Below are 19,444 nucleotides of genomic sequence, written 5' to 3'. Positions count from 1 at the left end.
AGCATCAGGCAGCTGTCATGTGGAAGTTCATCAGCCCAGAGAAGTGTGTTGCCATGGCCATCATGAAACTGGCCAATCCAACAAGCCTGCACCACATTGTGAATCAGTTCAGCCTAGCTCCCTGCACTGCTGGGAGGACCATCAGTGAGGTTTGCCAACTGCTACAGGACCTGGCAGGAAACAAATTCATACGCTTAAGTAACCCCTGTGAGGTTGTGCAAGGATACCACAAAATGGGCTTTCCTAACTGTGTGGGAGCACTTGACGGCATGCATATTCCCATCCTAAACTGGTCCCAGGACAACCATTCATTCATAAACAGAAAGGGGTTTCCTTTTGTGATTTTGCAAGCTGTTGTGGGCCACAGAGGCAGATTGACAAACAATTATGTGGGATGGGCAGGAAGCGCACAAGATGCTCCTGTGTTTCAAAACTCACCACTGCCTGAGATGATGGACAAGGGCCAATATGCCCCTGGACTGGAGGAGATTCTCATCCAGGATGTTTCAGTGTCCCTCCCCCACCCACCCCCAATACTAACTGACATGGCCTACCCACTCTTGCCCTGGCTCATGAAGCCATAAGTGGGGCAAGTGAGTGACCCACAGAAATTGCTGTTCAGCAAGCAGCTAAGCAAGTGCCGCATGAGTGTAGAGTGTACATTTGGGTGCTTGTAAGCTCATTGGAGATCACTCAACTACAGGCTAGAAATTGATGCTGATAACATTACCCTTTATGTAGTGGCAGCATGCATCCTGCATAATATCTGTGAAACCAAGGGTGAGGTCTTCAGTGACGCTTGGAGAGATCAGTTAAGAGAATTGACACAAGCCGTGACCTTCACTAGCAGAGAAGCAGTTGAGCGTGGGGAGCTAGAGATACAGGCAAATAGCGGGAAGGATGCTGTGATCAGAAATAGTCTGGCGGCACACATAGGTTCTGCTCTGCAGGGGGAATGTGGTCTGTAATTGTTTGAACTGATCCTTTTTATCATTAATGTCCCATTTCATATTAATTTCTAATTGAATAAAGTCTGTCGCATAAAAAGTTGTCTTGTATAATGGGTTCATAACAGGGTCTCAGGGAGGTCTCTGTGTGGGATGCAGGATGGAGGGGAGGGGGTGTGTTGAGTGGGTGGCAGGGGGGATGGGTTTGTGGTGGTGACTTGAGAAGACAAGCAGGTCTAAAACCGGTTTGAGGACATGACTGCAAACTGTAATAGGATTCGCATGCAAATAGACTAACTGATTCAACAACAGCCTGGTAACCACCACCCCTCACCCCCGCAGTGCAGCCTCTTGATTCTGGCCACTGTATATGTGGTGATTGGCAGGGGAGGGGGAGAAATTCAGTGCGCCTGGGCAGTTTTTTCTATCTTCACCTCGGTGGGGGTGTTAGGTCATGCTGGCCATTTGTGTTGACTGTAGTGGGGAGAGGGGGAGTTGGAGTAGACTGATCGTGGTCCCCCAACACCACTTTGGGGGCAGCTGTCCTGGGCAAGGACATCTCTAGTAACCAAGGAATCTTGATGATTCTCAATAACAACCACTCCCCAACCACGGCAAAAATTCCTTACAGTTTGACACGATACAAATGAGAGAAGACATGGGATTCTATCTTTTTTACATACAAATTGATGTTGTTTCCATTGAGGCTTTAGATAAACCATGCGTTACATTTTTACATTTACATTTTTGCATTACATTTTTATGAGTCCAAGCATTGACAATTATGTTTTTTACATACATAAGGGAAGCAGGGAGGAGAAGAGGCTAGGAGGGCCTGTCCAGGGAGGAGAGGGCATGTAGGCCAGCACCAACCAAGGGTGCTAAGAGAAAGCCCCCCAGCCATGGGGGAAGCAGCTGTTGGTATTAACTGGTGAAGCTGGCTGAAAAACGTTTTTATTTGTGAATAAAATACTATAATATCACAAAGCTGTTATATTATATTATATCACAAAAAAAAACCAGAGTTTTTTTTCCTCAGACAGAATCCCAGCCAGGAGGCAAGAGGCAGTGAGAGCTTGCCAACTGCTCCCAGGAATGTTAATACACTATGATCTGGAGAAGTTGAGTCAGAACAAAATGTCCAGCTTGAACTCCTATGTCAATGGGATTGTCTGTGTGCGTGTGCGTGTGGGTGGGTGGGTGGGTGCTTGGTTGTATTGGAAGGCCCACCATAGAATGGGGAAGCTGGGATGCCCTTCGTAGTGAAAAAGTGGCTGAAAAACTTTGGTGAAAATAATAACATTATACCACAAAGTTTACAACACTGTTCAAACCTGCATGTAATCTTGGTCTTGATTTTTAGGGGAAACCTTTTTTTTAGATTTTACCCAAAAAAAAAACCCAAAAAGAAAGCTGCTCTCTGCAGTGAAAGAACTGAGCATTTTTAGGACCCATTTTTGCCAGCACAAAGCAGGGTTCTGTGTGTGTGTGTGTGTGTGTGTGTGTGTGCGCGCGCACATGCGCACACACGCACAAGCTGGGATGCGGTTGGTCTACAAGTGGTGAGGCATAGGCAAGATGGAGGTAGGGAGGCTATTAAGCATTAGGCATCTATTCCCACCCACCACACTGACAGCGGACACCTCTTCATCCTGAACATTGAAACTGACTCCAGGACTATATTTCAGTTCAGCATTATTGCTATTGTAAACAGAATGTGTGTGTGTGGGATGCCCTTGATAGTGAAAAACTGGCTGAAAAACTTTTTTTGTGTGATTTTGCAGGAGGAAATCATAAGTAATATTTTGATTACAGCAGTAAGTGTGCTAGACACAATGAAAAATGAAGTCATGAATGTTGTAATGATAAAGCCTGAAGCTCCTACCCATGGGGCAGGGAAGATGGGGGAAAGACTATTTTGCCCCAAAAGCCCCCAGCCATGGGGGAAGTTGTGTGGAAGGATTGTTTTGCCCCAGAAGCCGTGGGGGATGGTGTGTGGAAGGACTATTTTTAGATGTGCAAAACAGTAAGAAACCTTAAAAAGGTATTTTCAGATTTTGCAGGAGGAAGACATAAGTAATATTTTGATTACAGCAGAAAGTGTGCTAGACACAATGAAAAATGAAATCATGACTGTTGTAATGCTAAAGCCTGAAGCCCCTAGTCATAGGGCAGAGAAGGTGGGGGAAAAACTAGTTGCCCCAGAAGCCCCCCCACTGTGGGGGAAGGTGTGTGGGAGGACTATTTTGCCTGAGAAGCCACAGCAGGGCAGAATTTTATCACAGTCAACAAGCTGTCCAACTTGAACTCCTATATCAATGGGACTGGCTGGTTTTATCAAGACTATTGCAAAAAATCATGGGTTTTATCTAAAAAGTCACCATGCTGCAGGAAAGACTCAGGGAGAGAGGGAAGGAGGGTGGACGGGAGTGTATGTGGAAACAGAGCACACAAGTAAAGTAAAAAAAATTGGGGCTACATGAACAAAGACAAACAAAAAAAAGGTAGTGTGTGTGTGTGTGTGTGTGTGTGTGTGCGCGCGCGCGCAACTGGAGGAAGCAGGAGTGAGGAGTGAGGCCCTTTCCTGGCAGAAATTTACCAAGTTTCAGACCTGAGGAAAGTGTTTCTTGCAGTGCAAGAAAGTGTGTGTGTGTGTGTGTGTGTTAAGGCTGTGTGAAGCTTTGCCAGCTGTTTTGTTTTGATGCTGTTTTGACTTGTTTCGAGCTCAAAACAGGAAAATTGAAACAAAACAAAGGGCTTCTAAACAGCCTCGAAATGAAGCGAGGCCAGTCACAACGTTTCAAAAGTGTCGAAACATTTTGAATTTCGAGGCAGCCCAGCACCAACATGCAGAGGAGAGCCAGCCCAGCACCAAGGCAGGGGAGAGCCAGGGCTGTACGCCAAGCAGCTCTGCAGCCCCATGTAGCTAAGCCCTGCGGGGAGCACAGCAGTGGCTCTCCCCAGCTCCCCACCCCCTCAGATCACCTCTGGTGCAGGACCGGGGGAAAATCAGCTTGTGCGGGGACCCGCCACTGCCCCCCCACACAAGCTGGTTTTCTGATTTGCCTTGGGCTCCACACCCTCCTACGATCAGCTCTGGCCCAGGACAAATCAGCTCGTGCGGGGACCTGCCGCCGCCCCGATCTCAGGGCAGGCCCTGCACCCTCTTCAGATCAGCTCAGGTGTGGGATCTGGGGAAAATCAGCTTGTGCAGGGACCTGCCACCACCTCAGGATTGGGGTGGAGGTGGGTACCCACACAAGTTGATTTGCCCCGGGCCCTGCACCCTCCTCCGATTAGCTCTGGTATGGGGCCCAGGGCAAATCAGCTCATGCGGGGACCCACCACCACCTCAGGATTGGGATGGCGGCGGGTATGCAGAAGAGCTGATTTGCCCCAGGCCCTGCACCCTCCTCTGATTGGCTCTGATATGGGCCCCAGGGCAAATCAGCTCATGTGTGGACCTGCCACCGCCTTGGGATTGGGCTGGCAGCAGGTCCCCACACAAGCTGATTTTCCCCAGGCTCCACAACAGAGCCGATTGGAGGAGGGTGCGGGGCTTGGGGCAAATCAGCATGTGCAGGAACTCGCTCCTGCCCTGATCCCAGGGTGGGGGCAGGTCCTTGCACAAGCTGATTTTCAGCAGGCTCGACTGCCACTGGCCCCAGGCAGCAGCACTACCCTCCTGTGATGCAGGAGGCAGATCAGGGCCTGCACCCCCAGGAGCAGTCTGGCACAGCCCCTGCATCCATCCCTTCACCCAGCCCTGGGAGATGCTTTTGTACACTTGGGGAGCTCTGCGGGGCTTTGCACGGAAAGATTTGATGCCAAAAAAAAGAGCGCCCAAGTGCCCTGTGCTTGGGGGTTAGCTTTGTACAGAAAGATTTTGTGCCTCAGCCCCCTGAGCACCCTGTGCAACTTGCACCCAGGAAAAGAGAGTGGCAAAAGTGCTGCGGCTGGGCATTTCTTGTCCTAAAGTACCACCTGGCAGTAAGGTAGGTGTCGCAGGTCACTTAGGTGCCTGCTCCTAAAAGAGCAGAAACTGCCTAGGAAGAGCCCAAAGAGTCAGACAGGACCCCAGGTGCAGGTTGCCATGGCAAACAACTAATGAGGAAATTAGCCTGCACCTGCACCTGGTCAGCTGGCCAGAAGGGGCAGGGCCCTGGGCCCATATAAACATCAGGACGGGGACTAGGTGGCAGTTCTCTGCTGGTGGCCAAGGGAGAAGGAGTCCTCCTAGAACAAGTGAAGGGAAGAAGCCTGACTAAGTTCTGCTCCGGGTAATGTAAAGGGGCCAAGCACACCTTATGTAGCTTATGTTATGTTATAGCCCAGGGGCTTATGTTTTGTTTGTTGTTTTAAAAGACTGGTGGTTTGGGTGAGGCTATTTGGGGAAGGAGGAGGCCTCATTGGGGGCCCACTGCAGCGTGGGGACCCTGGCGCCAGAGAGGGCATGGCATTTGGGGGGCACAGACCCCGGCACCAGAGAGGGTGCAGCATTTTGGGAGGCACAGACCCCGGCACCAGAGAGGGCACAGCATTTTGTGGGGCTCAGACCCTGGTGCCAGAGAGGGCACAGCATTTTGCGGAGAGCCCAGCACTGAGGTGCGCAGAGACAGGGCTGCGGAGAGCCCAGCACTGAGGTGCGCAGAGACAGGGCTGCGGAGAGCCCAGCACTGAGGTGCGCAGAGACAGGGCTGCGGAGAGCCCAGCACCGAGGGGTGCAGAGACGGGGCTGCAGAGAGCCTAGTGAGGACAAGGGACCGAATTATAATGAGGCCTAGGCAAGATAACGCCAGTACCATCTGCGAGGCTTGGGTGTGGTAAAGGGTCGGTTGGAGCCATGCATATAGCCCATAAGGCTAGGGTGCCCTGAAACGCCCATTGTAAAACAGGACCCACAAGGGGTCCAGGAACCCATGAGGTTCAGAGAGTCCATCAAACTGTGTCCAAGAGGCCTTAAAGGCAGCCTCCCTATTTTTATATTTCCATCAAAGACGTGGCAGATGAGAAGTGAGGGTGCCCAGCGGGCCAAATTGGCACGGTCAAGGGGCCTTAGGAGAACACAGCCACCCTTGAGGACCCCATCCCATGACAGTAGGACTGATTACTTACTGCCAGGTGGTGCTTTAGGGTGCTTTAAGCTGGGACTGAAAGGGCATGAGGGTAAAATTGTTCTGACATGCCCTCTAGCACTTTTTACTAGTCATAGCATAACAAGCCCTTACATGGTAAATCACGTCCACATTACTTTTTTAGCCGTCTTAAACTAAGAAAGAAAAATTAAACTGGGAACTTTTTTAGCAAGTAAATGCTGAGTACATGTACAAGGGCCCTATCATGTCCTGTCATCACTGTTATCCAAGTTACCTTACACCTTCACATTCTCAAAGAGCTCCTTCCTGTTCATAAGCACATCACTGCACTGTTTTAACCAGGCCTCCACTTTTGCAATTTGGTAACCATAAATGGTTTGCCTGCAGTCAACATCATTTAGTTGTGTGTCCAGTTACAACATAAATCCAATCTATTTTAAAATGCTGGTGCAAAAACTGGGCATCCAACTGAAAATGAAAAGAAAATTCCAGCTTGGAAATCTGGTCCATAGCATCAGTCCTTTCATAACTGATCCACATATCTTTTTGAGGTAAATTTCCATTCCTATTTATCTCTCCAAGTCTTCAAATAAAAATATTTGTTTTTCATTAAGGAAAATGGGTGGGATGTATGTGTGTGAATATATATATATATATCTATGTATATTTTAGATAGGTACATATTATTCCTATTTTACAGCTGACATGTATAATAGGAACTCTTGAATTAGTGTATTAGAAAGTAATAACTCTTTGAAATGGATATGTGAAGTGTGTAAGTGTTATAAGTAAATGAATCCCATCTTAGAGCTTGGATACTTGAACAATTTACTGGGAGGTTAAAGAGGAAAGGGCTTTACCACACATTATCAAGCCCATAATTACTGCCTCTATGTACAATCTTAGCTTGCAGTAAGGGAAACTAAACCATGGTAGCTTCGCCTGCAGTGAAAAAGCTAAGTTATTGCAAGTTAGCTTCCACTTACTGTGGGGTAAGACCAAGCATGCAGGCAGTTACTGGGTGCATCTACATGAAATATTTTACTGAGCAGTAGTGTAGTTTTACTATGCACTAAGCATGTGTGTCTACATGTGCACATGCTTACTGCACAGTAAACCTCACTAATCGTAAGTACATTTGTTACCTGCAAATGCAAGTAGTACATTTACTTGTGATTACTTACTGTACAGTAGCACTAGTGTAGATGCCTGACCAGGAGCAAATCTGCTCCCAGTCAGCTGACCACCAGGTGGTGGGAGATTGCTCCCTGCCCCCAGGAGCTGCCTGCTGCTAGGGTAGGCTCCACCACCAGAGCCTGGGCACGGACTATGTCTCCCTGCCTCAACAGTAGCAAGCTCCAAGCTTCCCCCTGCCCCCCCCCCCCCACTTTGAGATCGCAATTGGGGAACAGGGGCTGGGAAACACTTATCTCCCAACCCCCACTTCACCATCACAATCAGGGAGCAGGGGCTGGGAGATTCTTATCTTCTAGTGCCAGCTCTGCAACAGTAGGGCTAGTGCTGGGAGATAAGGATCTCCTAGGGCTGGCCCTGTGACCACAGAGCTCAGCCTGAGAGATGAGGATCTCCCAGCAGCGGCCTATGACTGGGGTGCTTGGGCTGGGAGAAAAGGATCTCTCAGCACCAGCCCTGTGCCCATGGAGCTGGTGCTGAGATCTTCCTGCTGGTGGGGGTTGGGGAGCTTGTTCCTTGTCCAGCTCTTTGATTGTCAAGCTGGGTGGAGAACAGGCTGGGGAGCCTTTTCACCACCAAGCTGCATGCTCGAGGAGCTGAGCAGGGAACAAGCTCTCCAGCCCCCGCCCTGAAATCGTGGAGTGGGGATTAATAACTGTCTTGGTCAGGGGAAGGTCCCAGCCCCATGCCCTGATCAAGTGATTGAGGCATGGGGCTTGGAAAGAGATGCAGGGGTGGGGTAGGTCCCAGCCCCCTGCTCCAGTCCACCAGTACAGCAGCTAACAGCAAGCTAGCTGCTGGCTGCCCCATTGGCAGATTGGGGCAGGGGACTGGGACCTGCCCCTTCCCTGCAGCTCTTTCCAAGTCCTCTACCCTCAGTGGGGAGCTGGGACTGAGAGCTCCCTGCTGCTGGGGCAGAGGGACATTGTCCTTGGTCTGGCAGCAGGCAGCCCCCAGGGATAGGTGCAGTGTCCCATCTCTGGCCAGGAGACAACTGTCTCCTAGCCCGGTGTTCCCTGCCAGCCCAGGGATAGTTGGTAAGTCAGTTAAAAAAAAAAAAATAAAAGGAATTGATTTTTAGGTCATGCAGGCCCTGGTTAGTGGACCTGCCACAGGGGAAGGACCTTGTTGAACTACCAGGCAAAACCCCAAGGGCCACCCCCACCCCCCAGAATAAAAGCATCATACAACATTGAGAAAATGGTAAGGGTAAGGTGTAGGGAAGGTGGAGCTTCACGAAAAAACTCCTTCTACAGGCTCAAGGTATCACCCACAGAACTAGCTCCACAATAAAAGTAAGATCAAAGTTGTGACAAGCAAGAGCATAACATCAAAGAGCAGCTGGGTGATAGTGTGACTCCTTTCATCCTGTTGTCAGTCATCAGGAGGACATCGGGCCAGAGGGAACCCAGCCCTTACAGCACCTACCCTCAACAATGTTGAACAACTTTGTATCATTTTTGCACATATTGTGGTACCACCATAGAGGGTGACCACACTTTATAGAGCCATCTTGAATCTGGCTATACAAAATATTCATGGGGATACAGTCTCTTCCCATTCTGTTGACATGGCTGAGCCATCACAACCTCTTCTTTTTGATAGTCATTTCTAAGTGCATCCATTCTGGGCACTCCAGCATCTCTGTGCTTGGTATTTTGTCTTCCCACTTTATTTTCCGGATATTACACACGTATCTCATGTGGAAGCTGTTCAATCTCTTGATGTGCCTAGCATATGTAGGCCACATTTCTGAACCATAAAGCAGGGGTGACAGCATACAAGTCTTGTAGTTTTGCATCTTCACCTTAGTTAATAGTTTGCTGTTATTCTAGGTACATTTCTGTAAAAAAAACAAAATTCTTAGCTGCTTTTCAAATTCTGTTCATTCAATCCGAGGGTCAAGATTTCTGCTGATTGTAGAACCCAATTAGCAAAAGCTGTCAATGATGCCAGGAGACTTACTCTCATAAATGAAGACAGGTATTGGTTCTTCCACTCCTTGGTACATGATCACAGTCTTCTTGAGACTAATTTGTTGACCCCAAGCTCTTGCATGACTCAGAAAATCTACCCAAGAGATTTTTACAGGGAACATTCACTGTGGACAACCTAGGCCCTGTCAACTACAAACAGGAAATCTCTCAGAACCAGCTCTTTCACCTAGGTTTTCACTCTAAACCTTGTGATGTTGAACAAGCCTCCATGTAGTCTGGTTAAAAAATAAATGCCATCACTGATGTCCTTGACTGCATGAAGAAGCACGTATGAAAAGTGGATATTAAAGAGCGTGGAGACTAAGACACATCCCTGTTTCATTCCATTGTTGATGTCAGAGGCAGTCGATTCTTTGTTTTCATGGACTACCATTGCCTTCATGAGCAAATGATGTTCAGTAGTTTAGGAGGACAACCCAGTTTCTTCAGAACAGTAAAAAGGCCTTGTCTATTGACCATAACAGAGGCCTTCATCAATCTGTGTACCTATGTACAGTGGTATTCATTTTTCTCTATACTTCTCTTGCAGTTGCTTGACCAAAAATATCATATCAATGGTTTTGCATTCTTAGGTGAAAAATGCACTGACTTTTAGGATAGATTCTTTCACCTAGAGATTGCAGCCTGGGGAGCATGATGTGAGTGACAACTTTTCTGATGATTTTCAACAGGGAAATACCTCTGTAGTTATCAGAGACACTTCTATTCCTTTTGTTTTTGTATAATTGTACAAATCAAGCATCTTTGAAACCTTGCGGTACCACTTCCTCTTTCCAACAGAGCAGTATAACTTCATGGAGCATTTGAAGTACTTCACCGTTGGGACATTTATAGATTTTAGCAGGCAAGAAGTTGTTGCCATATGCCTTGTTCCCAGGGATTGATTTCATGGTTTTCTGCAAATCTTCCATTGTAGGCTCATTGTCCAAATCCATCATAAATTCAAACTGTGGTAATCCTTAAGGATCCTTGTGTTTGATTTCAGTGTCACTGGAGTACAGATTTCCATAGTGTTCAGTCTAATACTTGAGTTATCTTTGTTTATCAGTGATAACATTTCCATTTAAGTCTTTCAGCAGAACTGTTTTGTTCTTGACTGGACCAATTGCTCATTTGATGCATTCCGTGGCTATCGCCTGCATCAGCTGCTTTCTGAAATTCATCACAGAGTTTCAGCCAAAAATCTTGGGCATACCTCCTAGCTTCCTTTTAGAATTTATTTTCAAGCCTTCCTCACATTTTCCAGGGTTATGGTGTTAGGAGATTTCTTGTAGAGAGTTAACACTGTCTTTTAGTTATCAACCAGTGGTAAAAGGATTTGAGAGTGCTCTTCAAACCAGTTTCCATTTTTCTTGCATGTTTTGCCAAACACTGTTACAGCAGCATTGTACATGTTAATTTTTGAGCTTTCCCAAGCCTTGGTGGCTGAGTTGTTAGGTAAACTTACTTTCACAACTTCATTAAATAGTTTGCATCTTTCTATATTTTTAGTTTGGCTGATATCAATCTGAGGACAGCTGGTAGTTTTGCTAAGGTGGATCTTTTTGGCATTGATTCTGACTTTGCAGCGGACTAAGACATGGTGATAAGACCTTGTGTGCAGGATTTCTTTCAGATGGTTGCGCCTGGTCAGTACTACATCTGATTGGTGCCAGTGCCCTGATCTTGGACGTTTCCACAATGTCTTTCTTGTTTTCTCAATGAGGTAATCTATGCTAACACATAGATTTTGACTTGCACAGGGTTCTAACACTGACTGGCCATTTTGATTCATATTACCAATCCCATTTTTGCCCAGAATACCAGGCCAGTTCTTAAAACTACACCCAACTCTTGCATTGACGTCACCAAGTATTAATGGTCTCATTTCTATGAATTTTCTCAATCCCTTCTTCAAGTTGTTGGTAGAAAACATTCTTGTCTTCATCACTAGCTTGATGGATAGGTTCAGAAACACTAAACTATGTGATGAAGCCATTCTGTGTGTACACTCTGAGCACCATGAGTTGTCTAAATACAGCAGTGGGTCTTTCACAGGAAGAGAGTAAGTTATTTCTAATAGCAACGCCTGCTTCCTATTCTCTCCTTTTTTTTTTTTGCTGACTTCCCATGCCAGAATTGGTATAGTCATTCTCTTAGATAGAAGCTGTATCTGAGAGCCAAGTTTCTGACAATGCGCAATGTTGCTTCTGAGTGTAACCAATTTGTAGTTTAGTAATGCCATTCTCTATAAATCAGAATGAGTCCAAATTGAACCAAGGAGTCCGAACATTCCAACATGCAAGTCACTTTATTTAATTTTGGCCAGGATAATTTGGGTTGGGGCATGGCTTTTTTGGTCTACCTTTCTAGGGCCTTCCTCAAGAAAACAAGCAGGCCACTCCTGAATAGAGCTATTTGAATGCCTTGGGAGGAACCTCAGGTCCCTAATTGCCCCTTACGGAGTCCTGCAACCATCATACCAAGATCTTCAACCCAAGAGTATAAACGAGTAGAGGCTGCCCTAGACCTACCATCCCCCCTTAGACCATTTGAGACAGAGTCTAAAGGCCAAACCAAGTCCAGACATTCATTGCTTGGCTGGGTGTAGCTTCTGCCAGAGAGTAACAGATTAGATCTGCTGCTGACTGCCTAGCATCTCAGTAAGGGTGTGTTTCTGTTAGGGTGATGTCCCTTGGCCCAACATTTCTCAACCCAGGGGTCATAACCCAAAAGTAGGTTGCAAGAATATATGAAAGGGTTGCAAACAAACTTTTTAAAAATGAATTATCCTTTAAAGGAGAAAAATATGGGAAACCACAGGTTTCCTCTTGCACATACAGACATGCATGTGACAGCCAGGCATCATGGAAAGCAGCTCCCACAGCTCCCTGCAGATAAGTTGATGGGGGGCATAGACTACCTGTCAGGGGAACAGGGGAAGGGGAAGGCACGGGCAATACTGCCTGCCACTCCACCTCCTCCTCAGGGTAGAGCCATAGCCTAAGGGGAGCAACGGTGGTGGCCGTGCCATGGTGGTGGGGTAGAGCTGTGGTGCAGCACACAAGCAGCTAGCAGCAGGAGAAGGTGAGGACAGTGTGACCTCCCCTGTCCATTACTCCTTGTACTGCTGGCAGCGTGACTGGTATGGGGGTTCCAGTGGCAGTGGCAGCGCTGAGTCTGACTACCCCACTCTGCCCTCCCATGCCAAGTCCCCCCCACTGGGCCATGGAGGTAGTTCCTGCCTGTGCCAGTTCAGCCAGGCTGCAGCCCCATGTCCACTGTGGGTATACAAATCTAGGGGGCACATGCCCCCCATGCCTCACACCCCCTGCCCCATACATCCACTCCGTGCCCTACATACTGGGGGCTGGGGCCTGGGGACAGGGGGCAGCAGGTCAGGAGTGAGGGGCACCAATGGGGATGGGGCACTGCAGGTTGGGAGTGATGGGCACTGGCAGAGCCAGGTGCCTGTTTTCTACCTAAACTGTTTACTGGGTCGGGACTGGCCATCATTATTTACAAATGGGTCCTGGTACAAAAAAGCTTGAGAACCACTGCCTTAGCCGTACTCCAACCAAAGAACAAGATAATGGGGTATAGGGTTTTAAGGCTCCCTATACTTCCCTTACTCTCTGCATGTTGCAACATTGTGGTATTTTATAGGCGCTGCCTTACCACAACTAGCCCCACCATGTTGCCACCAGGCCCTCTAGTCAGATGCAGTTTATGGTCATACCCAGGACCATTTCAATGTTTAAGGCTTCAGGAAAAGCATTGAATATTGCTTGATGTGTTTAGTTAAAATTCCAAACAGAATGACAGGGTAAATGCTGGTGGATTTAGAACGGAGGAGAGTGACTTTCTCAATTAGTGGAATAAATCAAATCATAACCTTTAGTACTTACTACCATATTGACCACATTTAATAGTATGAAGAAACCATGTACAATTTATGGATTAGAGGTAATTTCATAAAATTACTCTCCCACTGAATTCCTCAATGTATAGTGAGTCAACTATGGTTTGACAGAATCCTGATACATGCTACCCTCTTTTCTGGAAGTCATTGCAAAACAAACAAAAGCAGTGGTTAACCTTAATGGAACACTGGGCATGCTAATGAATATGTGGAAAAACCAGATCTTCCCATGTGGCTTAAAGCATAAGGAGTTCAGAGAGGAAAAGCTCTAGCCAGAGAAACAAGCCAGGTAGTAAAAATCCTGGGTGACTAACATAGGGAAGCTGGGCTAGGAGAGAGGAATAAAGGTCTGTAGCAGGAGGTCCTTTTTAATGGGTGGAATCAGCCAAGTTGAAAGAAACTGACTGAACAAGAGAGAGAGGGAGAGAAGGCCAGAGAGGGCAGAAGGATCTTGGACTCTTTAATAGATTCTGATCTAAACCCGAAAAGTGTTAAAGGAGCGAGGAAACTCGGACAGGTGGTTGATGGTTTTGCTACACCTGAATACTTTTTATGCTAGCTAAAGTTGAAAAAAAAGGTGACTTTGAAACTTTGGTAAAGTCTACATGTTATATTCTTCAACTGTTATGTGTTTCTGAAGGGAGACAGTACCATAAGGCTGGAGCTTTGGAACAGGGCATGCTTAAACAACTGGACTGTCTACTAGAAGTCATCACTGCTTATGGGTACCTTGGGCATCTGGACCATGAAGATCCATTTCCATCAAAGGACAACTGACAGCTTGAGTTTAGGAAGTATGCCCAAGAGATCAAGGTACAATTGCGGTAGCTAAGAGCCCAAAGAAAGTGTAAGGGCACGTGGACCTAGCAATGTAGGCTCAAACCATGTGCCTGGCATCTAACAGAGGAAATCCTACCTGGGCTGTGACACAGTAACTCTTCTATGTCCTATTGTCTCCTTCTCATTCCTCTGCTTAACTAGCTTCATCCGAAGACAATTCAAGTGACCATTTTTTTTTTTTCCCCTTCTCCCATGATCGGTACAGTAGTACCCAGTAGGTACAGGATTTAGGAGTGGTGATGAAAAAGTTGTACACCTTTCCTGGTGGTCTCAGAACAGAGAGATGTTTCTGGGGAAGAGCAGTGTGTAAGATGCAATCCCTGGATTGTGCTCGGGGCTACGTGAGATGTGCATTCATTTTAATCTCAGTCAGCATTTTTGTTTTGCATTATGAAAAAGTGTGTTCAGTTTGGGAACTAATGGCATAGGGTACCTTCAAGAACATGTCTAAACCCAGGAAAATCGAAGAAGCACTAAGGGAAAGAAACTGTGATGAGAGCTACTTTAAAATAATTCATACGTCTCAATATTTTCCTTAACATATAAAAAAAGCATCCTCTGAAATTTTGAGAACCATTCTTGGGATTTATACCCTGAATGGGTTAAACCATCCACAGATAATATGATGGTTTCACAAGATGTAAAGAAGTAACAGAAAGTATTTATAATATACTCTTGAATGTAAATTGTCTGATAACATTTTTGCTTCATAAAACTCATAGGCAGAGTTTCTGGAAAACCTTTAGCTTTATTATTCGTGATTAGAAAATCTTGGTTTGTATGCACTGTTTGTAGGTATTAGCTGGTCTTTATCTTAATTTTATTTCATTTTCCACCCCAATAAGCTAACAAAAGCATCTGGGTTCTAAGCTCCTCACTCTGTTTCTCCCTTCTCACTCCCATCCCCTCCTCATCTTTCAGATCAGTGTGTGGAAGAACAACTATTGCTAAATGCCCTACTCTCAAGTCTCCAAAAGATCAATACAGCCTTTCTAATAAAAATAGAGGAGGAAAATTTAGAACCTTCCATCAATATTCCTATCCCCTAAGCATAGTAACACACATATAACCATTGCTGATGTTATCTTACATTGTCTTAAACCTGCCACTTATGAACACCCTGTGAACAGCACTAAACATTTCTTTTACACACAGCTGCTTCTTGGCTCTTTTCTCATTTTTAATTACCTGCTGTTCTAACACTACTTAATCAGTATATCTCTTAAATTTTGACTTTTAAAATATATTTTAATTAAGTATATCACCTTGAATGCCTTGAAAAGATAAACTTGCTATTGTACCACTAAATCAAGATAATTGGCTTTGAACTGAAAAGAAACATAAGCAATGGGCTTATTAAAAACTGCAATAATGAAGTATTGGTTTCCAAGGTACTACTTCTGCATTTAATGCAGTTAGTTTCCTCATTTCTAAAAGTGTTGTTACATCATAAAAATATAAACAGATTACTGAAGATGAAACCCTTTCTTACAAAGTAAGATAAGCATATGCTGGGTATTTTGAATGATTTGAATAATCAGTAAGATTAAATTAAAAGTAGGAAAAATAACTAATTTTCTGAAAATCTGTATTGCAATGAATCACACCCATGTGGCGCTAAGTACACACAGTCAAAAAGCCCAAGGCTGAATCGATTCAATCTTCACTAGTTAGTCTGAACTGATGTCAATGGTAGGTGCTGTAGGGCTTGTGCCCTTTCTAAGATGACATCTTTTCTTCTGCTACAACAGGTAAGGGGGCTTATATCACCCTTAACCCCTCCCCATTGATAAAAAACCTCGCCTGCCATGACTTGGATGGTAAGCATACTTGTTCTTATTTTTATTACAGGGTTCCGTACACACTTTCCTTGATGGAAGAATGTTCACCACAATGCAGGACAGAAGAAGACGTTTACTGACATGAAAAATACTTGACAGAAAAATCGGGGCTCCACCATCCCCTGCACCCCAGCCTCATGCCACCTGACACCCAGGATTCCTTTCAGGGTGTTAATGAAAAATAAAACAGTCATAAAAAAGAACTAAGCAAACAAAATAAAGTCCAGTCCAGACCAAAATATAAACACACAAAATAAAGTCCTGCTTTAACCGCTGCCCGTGGCTCTTCTTCGGTTTAAACAATGTAGCCCAGGTACACCCAAGGATGTGCCCTGATCCCAATCACAACAGAGTGGTGGAGATGAGGATGCTGTGGGATGGATCATCATCACTGATGCACGGCTCCTTCCTTCCTCCATAGAGTTAGGCTCTAGACAGGCTCTTCACTATTTACAAAATTTATTAACATATAATATATATAAACATAAAACTAAATATCATATACATATATTTACACAATGACCAATAACCAAGGTCAAACCCTACATAACACTGTGAGAAAATCACTCCCAATCACAATCTCCAGGGAAAACAATATATACACAATAAACCCACAGCTTCCCCACCCTACATTGGGGAACCCATACTCAATTAAGGGTTACATCAAGTATAACAGAGGAAATGCAACTTTATTCCTACAAAGGAACAGTCCCTCTTTCATCAATGCAGGAAGATAAGCATCAAATGGACCCCAACCCAGTTAGGGGACCTAACAATCAAAGAAACCAACAGGGTGCTTTTCAGAAATTACTGTATCCTATGATAACACTCTTTACCCATCACAGTAAAGCAATTTCAGCAGCATCAACACAATACAACAGTTCAATTACAAAATATAAGGTGCAGACATAAATAATCTTAATAACATCTATTTCTTAATATAGTCCCTGACCCATGGCAGGAGATAGTCTTTCTTTCAATGGGGTCCCATGAGAGTGGGGAAGGACTGCTCAACCAGCCCCTTCTCTGGGGTTTGTCTGTCCAAAATGTTTTCCCCTGTGGAACCCACTGACTCACATTTCCTCAAGTGGTGGTGGTCAGGAAGCAGCTTGATGGGGTCTCCTCTGCATCGCCGCTGGAGTGCCTCTTCAGTCCTCTCCCATGCCGCTGGACTCCTACCCATCCTGTGTCCCACTCTGGGCACCAAGGGCTTGGCTCCTCTCAACTGCTGTACCACCGCTGATGGTTCCTGGGTGCTGGGCCTCATGCCCAGCACTACTATTTTCCAGTGCCCTGGCTTTGGCACTGAGGGCTCTTTTAGCAAAGACTGGGCCCTTCAGGCTCTGGCCATCTGCCCTCATGCCGGGTGACTAACCCAAGCAGCCTCTGCTGCTCCCTGGCTCCACTTCCCCATGCGCTGCCCTGTGCACCATGGGACCCAGCTGCTTGCCAGGAGATGGGGCCTGAGCTGCTTCACCATGGCTCCCAAGGCCCTTGGCCCAATACACCACCCTGCACACTGGGTGGCCTGCTGTCCCTCTGTGGTTGTAGGCTCAAGCCACCACTTGCAGCTTCCCAGAGCCTAGGTTCTGCACACTAGGCATCACGTGCACCGTGATGCCCAGCCACCCACTGGAGTTCCAGGCTTGAACCGCCACTTGTGGCTCCCAAAGCCTGGGTTCCATCTGCTGAACTGCACACCAAAATGGGCCTGAGTGGTCTCACACCAATCCCAGGGCAGGGTCTCTGTGCACCGTCCCTGTGCGCCATCAACAGCCTGAGCAGTCTCACACTGCTCCCAAGGCTGTTCCTCCAGTAGCAGCTTCAGGAGCCTTGGGTCTATTGCCTTCTGGGGGAGAGCTGCCCAGCTTTTCTCACTCCACTATTCTTAAGCCCCTCACCACCTCTTCCTTCATGCCAGGCATGATGCTCTTTACATATTCTTCAGGGCTCTGCCCCTGAAGTCTTCTGGACCTGACAGTGTTGCAGTCTACAATCAGGTCCATGGAGCTCCTCTTCCCCTCCCCTCCCCTTAGGAAAGGGGCATGGGTTCACGCCTCTTGCTGTCTCCTGATGGGTGAATAGGCTCCACCAATCAAACAGCAGACTCTCAAGCCTGGGACTCAACCCAAGCTCGGGAAGGTAAGCCTGCTACACCAATATTGCTATTTTTACCCCTGAGTCCCAGTTATTACCACTGGGCTGCCACTCTTTCTGGTGTGTCTCTTACTCAACTGTGGGGTTCTTCTCAGTTGCTAGCCACAGGCTCATCCTTCTTTCATCCCCCTGCTCCCTGGGACTCTTCCACAGCCTGTTTCCCAGTTGTTCTCCGCATTTTTCCCTTCCAGGGTGTGTCCGTTCCCTCCTCTCTCTCCTAGGCTCTAATGTCTGTCTCCCCGCCTCTGCTGGCCACTCCCCCTGGATGTTTTGCCCCTTGCTGCTCCTCCCAGTGCCCCTCACTAGCTCAAGGCTGCTAGATTTGCTCCCCAGCATGGGGCTTCTCCCTGTCTCTTCTGGCCACACCCTCTGGGTGTTTCCCCCTTTGCTGTTCCTCCTGGTATCTCTCCCCAGCTCGGGGCTTCTCCCCATGTTGCTCCTTGGCTTGGGGCTGCTTCATCCAAAGCTGGCATTCACTCTGGGACTGCCCCCTTCTTTCTTTTGTCTCCTGGCATTTCTTGGCAAGCCCTGTGGGAAAAACAGTCTCCTGCCATGGCTCACTTTCACAGATGAGTAGGTTGAACCAATAAGCAGTGAACAAGCATTCACTTTTGATTCCGGAAATGCAGCCACATGCCTGCACTGGCTCAGGCCAGAAGCTGGGAGTACTAGAGCATGCCTCCCTGCTCTGCTGCAGCAGACAGCTTGGGACAAGGTTAACCCACCCACTGTGTGACGCAGGGGGGTGGGGTTTGCAGGAGAGGTGCAAAGTATCCTGGGATGCTGGGAACTGTGAATTAACTTGAATCTGGAGGGGATCTGGGACAGAAGTTCAATAAACCAATTTAACCTAAATCAGTGAAGTTTGATACTACATCCATCCATATACTCAGTTTTGATCATTTTGAAAGCAGTTTATGTGTACTGAACTTCTGTTGTGTTACAGATTTGAACCAGCTTTTGATCACTTATACTAGTTTATGTGTAATTTCTGTCCCTAACCTGTGTATCTGCATGCTACCACACATGTCTGGGGAGGAACTGTGCAACTCTGAAGTCCTAACTTGTTAAATTATCCAATCAAAACTGATTTTAAAATTGGCAGCAAAAGACACTTCAGAATAATGTAAGTCTTATTTATTATACTTTTTGTATGATATATATTGTGAGTTGAGCTGCCTTTTTGATGGCACTCAGTGTGGGGAAACAGGGAGCTTGTCATAAATTTCCTTATGTGTCAGGTCATGTTTTTGCCCTTTGGAAAGCATTATTCCACCTTTTGTGTAGTTCTAATTCAGTTTTTTATCCTTGACCATAAAATGTCCACGGATGAGAGAGAGTATATATATATCTGCCAAATAGATCTCTAACAATGGCACAAAATTCAGGGAGATAATTGTCTTCCTTCTTGGCTTGAAAGGTTCAGAAGTATTTTGACACTGACACAATAGAGTAAGACTGTTAAATAGAT

The 19,444-nt window shown here is 46.3% G+C and overlaps 1 long non-coding RNA gene across 1 annotated transcript; it reads left to right on the top strand.

Annotated features, from left to right (window-relative positions):
• The first annotated feature begins 5,143 nt into the window (after positions 1–5,143).
• Positions 5,144–19,443, top strand: LOC109285785 (uncharacterized). The gene is made up of 3 exons (XR_002093621.2): positions 5,144–5,227; positions 13,776–13,948; positions 15,827–19,443. It is a non-coding gene; the product is annotated as an uncharacterized LOC109285785 (long non-coding RNA).
• The last annotated feature ends 1 nt before the right edge of the window (position 19,444 follows it).

This window comes from Alligator mississippiensis, chromosome 5 (assembly GCF_030867095.1).
Source record: "Alligator mississippiensis isolate rAllMis1 chromosome 5, rAllMis1, whole genome shotgun sequence".
In the NCBI taxonomy this organism is placed as follows: domain Eukaryota; kingdom Metazoa; phylum Chordata; order Crocodylia; family Alligatoridae; genus Alligator; species Alligator mississippiensis.
The sequence above is the reverse complement of the archived record's forward strand: the minus strand, read 5'-3'. Positions and strand labels throughout refer to the sequence as shown.